The 6,090-nt window shown below is 48.9% G+C and overlaps 1 protein-coding gene across 2 annotated transcripts in view; it reads left to right on the forward strand.

Moving 5' to 3' along the window:
- Positions 1-6,090, forward strand: part of LOC118784563 (transcription factor HIVEP3) — a 112,146-nt gene that overhangs the window by 67,814 nt on the left and 38,242 nt on the right. For both annotated transcript variants that reach the window (XM_036538854.1, XM_036538858.1), the window contains exon 3: positions 1,408-1,484. The gene's annotated coding sequence lies outside the window, so the exon portion shown is untranslated. The remainder of the gene's footprint in view (positions 1-1,407; positions 1,485-6,090) is intronic.

Here is a 6,090-nt window from a genome sequence, read left to right on the forward strand (position 1 = left end):
CAGCCTGCCTTTAAATCATGTACTGCCTTTTGCAGTTTTGTACAGGTAACAGGTACTGTACCTCTACCAAGCCAGTGACCTGAGACTAAGCGATTTTCTATGTTTGTTGTTCCTTCTGCTCCGGCTTCACGAGCCCAGAATCACATGCCGAGTTCCTGCAGTGGAGGGGGGTTTTAGGGGGGGTTTGGGGGGGGAGGGGGTGCATGTAAGTTTGGAAATTAAAAAGGCGAATGAACGCCAGTCATTTGGAGGTGAAGTGGTGGTGGACAGGTGTGGAGGGTCCTCGTGCATTTCGCGGGAGTGTGTCACAGCACCTCTCCACTTGGCTGGAGTGCCACCTGACAGTACCGTGGGGGGGGGGAATGTGTGTGCCACCCACCCCCGAAGCCATCCGCCATCGCCCCCCGCCCACAACATCTGCCTCTCGCGGCAACACCTGCCGTTCCAGCGCCCTGGCCACTGAAGGTGCCCCGGCGCCGAGCAGCATTGCATTGTGGGATTCCACCTGCCTTGCCGTGCCGTGGCCAGCTGTCCGTCCTTGAGCTCCGCAGCGTCCTTCCGCGGGTGTTTCTGTTTCGTTTTTGTCTCGTAACTGCCACTGAGGAGTCCTTGTCTGGCCCCATTAATCCAAATGGCCGTGTGCCCAAGATACCCAGTGACTGACTTCAGGAGGAGACCAGGAGAAGGAGCAGCCTTCTCTGTATTTGGCTCCGATGTGCTTTTTTATTCGTTTGTATGGCTGCTGCATTATTGATTTATAGACTAGATGCCATTTTTCATCACCATATCAGCACCAGTATACATATTCCCCATTCGCAATGATGGATTTACCTGTAGAAATATCAGGTTAAGTAATTTGCTTGAGGCAGTGTCTCACCCCAGTCCTGAAACAGCTGTTCCACACTACATGGTATCCCATTATGCATCTGTGCTGTGATTGCTACAGTTTGTGTGGATAACTTGTGCTAAGGTCCCTCTTTGGAATTGGAAATTAGCCTCATTGGTTTTGTCTCCTTGGCGGCAAGGTGCTCCGCATTGTTGGGACAAAGGTTTCCAATATGTCTATTGGAACCATTGACATTGTTTTGTGTGAGAATGGACTCTCCAGTCCTCTGAATATTTGTCCGAATTTCCAATGAAGCCCCAAAAAAACAATAGTAAACAATGGTAATAATAATTTTTTATTACTATTGTGGCTTACATTTATAAAATCACCTCCAAGGATCTCAAAGCATTTTTGACTGAAGGGGGAATGTGGTTACTCTTGGAACATAACATTTTTTGAGCCTTGAAACCGTCTCTGAATGGATGATCGGATGTGGTTTGTCTCATGGTGTCGGAGGTGCTAATGTCCCGTGGTGCAGGAGACTGTTTGGAGACTAAAGCTGCTTCATTTTCACCCAACAGGTGTAACAAAGCCTGGAACCACTCCCTTTGCCGCTCAGGATGAAGTGAGTCGACCTGTGAAAACACACCTGCCACAGGTAAGCCTCTCTCTCTCTTCGCCAGGCCAGACTTAACCTGTGAATGGCTGGAATGATATTCGTGTTGTTTGGGTTTGGGACTAGAGGATTCTGGGAAAGCACAACATTAGTGTTGTATTCACCTGCCTCACTCAAACATCCAGCTTCATTACTCTGTTTCTTTGTGTGTAATGGGTTACATTGTGTGTGATGGCTTACGTAGTGTGTAATGGGTTATTGAGAGTGTAATGGGGTATGTACTGTGTGATGGGTTACGTAGTGTGTAATGGGTTATTGAGAGTGTAATGGGTTATGTACTGTGTGATGGGTTACGTAGTGTGTAATAGGTTATTGAGAGTGTAATGGGTTATGTACTGTGTGATGGGTTACGTAGTGTGTAATGGGTTATTGAGAGTGTAATGGGGTATGTGGTGTGTGATTGGTTATGTTGTGTATAATGGGTTGCGTTAGTCTGTAATAGATTAGGTTGTGTATAATGCATTATGTAGTGTGTGATGAGTTATGATATGTATAATGGGTTGCGTTAGTCTGTAATAGATTAGGTTGTGTATAATGCATTATGTAGTGTGTGATGGGTTATGATATGTATAATGGGTTGCGTTAGTCTGTAATAGATTAGGTTGTGTATAATGCATTATGTAGTGTGTGATGAGTTATGATATGTATAATGGGTTGCGTTAGTCTGTAATAGATTAGGTTGTGTATAATGCATTATGTAGTGTGTGATGGGTTATGATATGTATAATGGGTTGCGTTAGTCTGTAATAGATTAGGCTGTGTATGTGTTATGTAGTTTGTAGGGTATTGAACACAAGTCTGAATGGACCAGGACACGCATCTTCTTAGAGGATGTAAAAATAGCAATGCTAATGCTAACTTGCCCCGGCCTTGGCTGTGGAATGTGCTGCCCCCAGGTACTGCACCAAGGGGGGGTATTAGACAGAACAAAAGGAAAGGGCGGCGTGTCTAAGCAGGCACTGCCCACGTTAACATCTGTCATAAGATCAGATCCGCCGCGGTGCTAAAACACCATACGCTTTAAAGCAGAGTCGACATTAGGGTGCGTTTCAGAGCTGGGGCCGAGAGCGCTCTCCCGCCCTGCCTCCCACTCGCCCGTGCTCTGCCCTCAACACTGAGGAGCTGAGTGGAGGGGGTCCCGCTGCAGGGGCCCTAATGGAGATCACAGCGCCCCCTGTGGGTCCTCATCCCAGCAGGAGCTCTGCTGGTCTCCCCTCCCATCACCCCTCCCATCACCCCTCCCATCACCCCTCCCATCACTGCTCCCATCACCCCTCCATCACCCCTCCTTCATCCCTCTGTACCCCTTTACCCTTCACCCTGTACCTCATGCTTCCCTGGAGTCTGCCCAGCCTTTCTGCCTTGAAGAGGGAACCCAACTATCCAACCCTCCTTTCATATCACATTCTTGTGACATCAAATCTCTGATGGTAGCAACAGTACTGCACAACCTAGCTACCTTTGTGGGCAGCAGTGTGGTGTGGTGGTAAGGAGTAGGGCTGGTAACCGAAAGGTTGCTGGTTCGATTCCCCGCTGGGGCACTGCTGTTGTAAGGTACCTAACCCACAACAGCTGCAGCTGTATAAATAAAATTGTAACCTGTGGAAGTTGGTCTGGATTAGAGCATCTGCTAAGTGACAATAGTGTAATATACCTTTGACCTTCAGGTAAATCAATGACATGTTTTTCAGGGCAATGCATTTTCATGTAATCCTGGGTGTGCATGTCCCAGGCAGGACCTGAAAATCTGTACTCCACAGTCACCGTTTCACAGCATTCTGTTGATGCTTAGTAAAACGGATGGTCTGTGACAGGAATACATGTTCCCTCGGTTTTTTGGGGGGATTTGCTTTGACGGGCACGCGCTGATCAGAGACGAGGCTTTTCGGGGCTGTGAGGTGTAGCTGGAAGCGGGAGGCCAAAGCGTCACGCGAACAGAGGGAGAGAGGAGAGTACCGGGGATTTGCGCCCCGGAGGAGTGATCATCTTCCCTGTGGATCCCTTCAAAAGGGCCTCTGTTTCCTCTCAGCATTTCTATCGGCTCTGACCGAAAACAAAAGACAAAAGGGGGCGCGGGGGGGGTGGGGGAGTGGGGGGGGGTTGGATGGACGGGAGAAATCCCCACACAAGAGTGCACAGTGTCGGGCCACGGGGTGTGTGCCGGCCACGTCTGTCCTGGGCTTTACACCCCCCCCCCCCCCACCCCACACCACCCCCCCTTGCCTCCGACACCAACCCCCCCCCCCCCCCCCAGCACTGGCCGCTGCTGATTACAAAGATCACATTCACACAGACACAATACGGCTGCTTCCAGCAGGCCAGCGCAATGCCGAGCTGAAGGTTATCACCAACAACACACCCCTTTCAGGGCCTGCTGTGGGCATGGCCTGCACCTCGGGCAGTGATAGGGAATGGGGGGGGGGGATTAAGTGAAAAGGTGTTAGAGCAGGGGGGAACAAGGTAGAGAGAGAGAGAGAGAGGGGAGAGGGTGGAAGAAAGAAAGGTGAGGATGAGAGAGAATGAATGAGTGGAAAAACTGGAACATCTTGTGCTTTTTTTGGCTTTGTTTCATTTTTAAGGTAGAAAAAAAGGAAAGTGGAATGAAAATTTCAGATGTTTTTCCTTTTTTTGAGTAAAGAATTGTGGACATGATGTTCACTGCTTAAAACTTGTTGCAGGATTTTTTTTTTTAATACACATATAGTTAACACTAGAGGAATAATTACTGTTTAGAACTCTATTTATTGTGGACTCTGCAGTGGTCAAAACTCATGCCAAGACTAAATGGAGATCTGCGTCACTGCGTATTGCAGTACTCATGACTAAACATACTGTTTTGTATAGTTTACGTGTTTTTCTGTGTCTTAGAGGATCACTAAAGAACACAGACACACACACACACACACACACACACACACACGTACACAGCTAAAGAACGCGCACACACATACGCACACACACACACACACACACACACACACACACACACGTACACAGCTAAAGAACGCGCACACACATACGCACACACACACACACACACACACACACACACACACACACACACACTCATACACACACACACATACACAGCTTAAGCGCACGCACACACACACACGCACCAGAGGACCTCCGTAATTGAAGCCATTAAGGGTTCATTACCTGGTAATTAATAAATGAATGAATTATCAGGCAGCAGCTCTGCTTTGCTGCCCCCAGCCTTTTCCCCTGTCATCTTTCAAATGCCAGAGCTCACATCCACAGCTCCGACTGGCTCCATTCATCACTCTCAAAGGCCACCTCTGTACGCTCCGTAAAGTAATGGCACTAAACCCGGGAACAGTGTGTGTGCACACCTGTGTCACTTGTGCCACACAAGATAACTCTGTATCTGATAAGTTGTCCTGAAAACCTGCAGGACTGAGAGGAAGTGTGGAGCAAATGGGTCCTGACCCCTGTGTGTGTAGTAATCCATTCTACAGAGACGTGGTCTAATACAAAATCTTCTCTGTCTCTGAAAGTTTGTTCCATTTTTTTCTGCGAGGTTACAGGGACCAAACTGTTTTGCAGACATTTGTTTAAGGGCCGTGATGCTCCATTTCAGGAAAAAGCATCCTTTGTTAATAGGGAAAGCCCCAGGTAAATGGCAGTGATTCTTCCCTAAACTTGTCACAGAGGTATAGACAGGGCATTATGTGAGAAGTGTGGGTGACTGCACTTTCAACTCTTTCTTTCACCGATTAGCAGCACAGGTGAATGAGTCACGTCACCTGTGATGTTCGCACGGAGGGGAAAGGCAGGTTATCTTGTTTCACCCAGCGCGTCTTTCAGACGTCTCCATTTCGCAGGTCATAGGCCCCGGTGTGCGCTGGATTGATTTTTCTGTAATCTGGCCGGCTTTAAGGAGCTGTTGCTGCGCCTCGTCGCGTCTCTGTCTGTATCTAAAAGAACAGAAGGAGCGTTTCAGCCGCGGAACGCAGGGGCCGGGAGCCAGATCGTCAGCGGGCAGTCCAGACCGATTCCTCTCGCGGGCGTGGGAGAGAAGCGACTGCGGACGGATTTAGGCTGACATCGTGGCGGCGGTGGCGGTTGTAGCAGCTCTCTCCCTCTCTGTCTCTCCCGCTCCCGGTCTCTCGCAGGCTCTGTCTGTCGTCCCTGGCGGGGTTTTTCAGACGAGCACACAGGCCTCTCTGTCCTCGGTGGGCGTGCAGCGGAACAGAACGCTCTACTTCTCCGGTGCAGTCTCGAAGCGCACCGGCGGAAGCCTGCTGCAGCTCTGTCTGCACGCTCGGCTCAGAACAGCTTTCTTACTGTAACGCTGTCTGTCTCCGCTCAACCGTCTGCTCGTCTTTTAGCAGCTACTCTAGAGGCCTTGGTTGTTTATTAAGGCTCCCTGAGCGTGTTGCACAGAGACTGAAACAGTAGTACAGTATGGCAGTAATTATGTGTAAAAAGCTGCATAAAACCCTGTTAAAATCAAAACCCACTTTTTGTCCAATATTTATGGGGAATATTAAGCAGGACATTATGTTGTTTATGTATTTATTAAAGAGGGGGCCAAACTGGCTCATTCACCATGCTTTCTTGAGTT

Source organism: Megalops cyprinoides, chromosome 10, assembly GCF_013368585.1.
Source record: "Megalops cyprinoides isolate fMegCyp1 chromosome 10, fMegCyp1.pri, whole genome shotgun sequence".
Taxonomy (NCBI): domain Eukaryota; kingdom Metazoa; phylum Chordata; class Actinopteri; order Elopiformes; family Megalopidae; genus Megalops; species Megalops cyprinoides.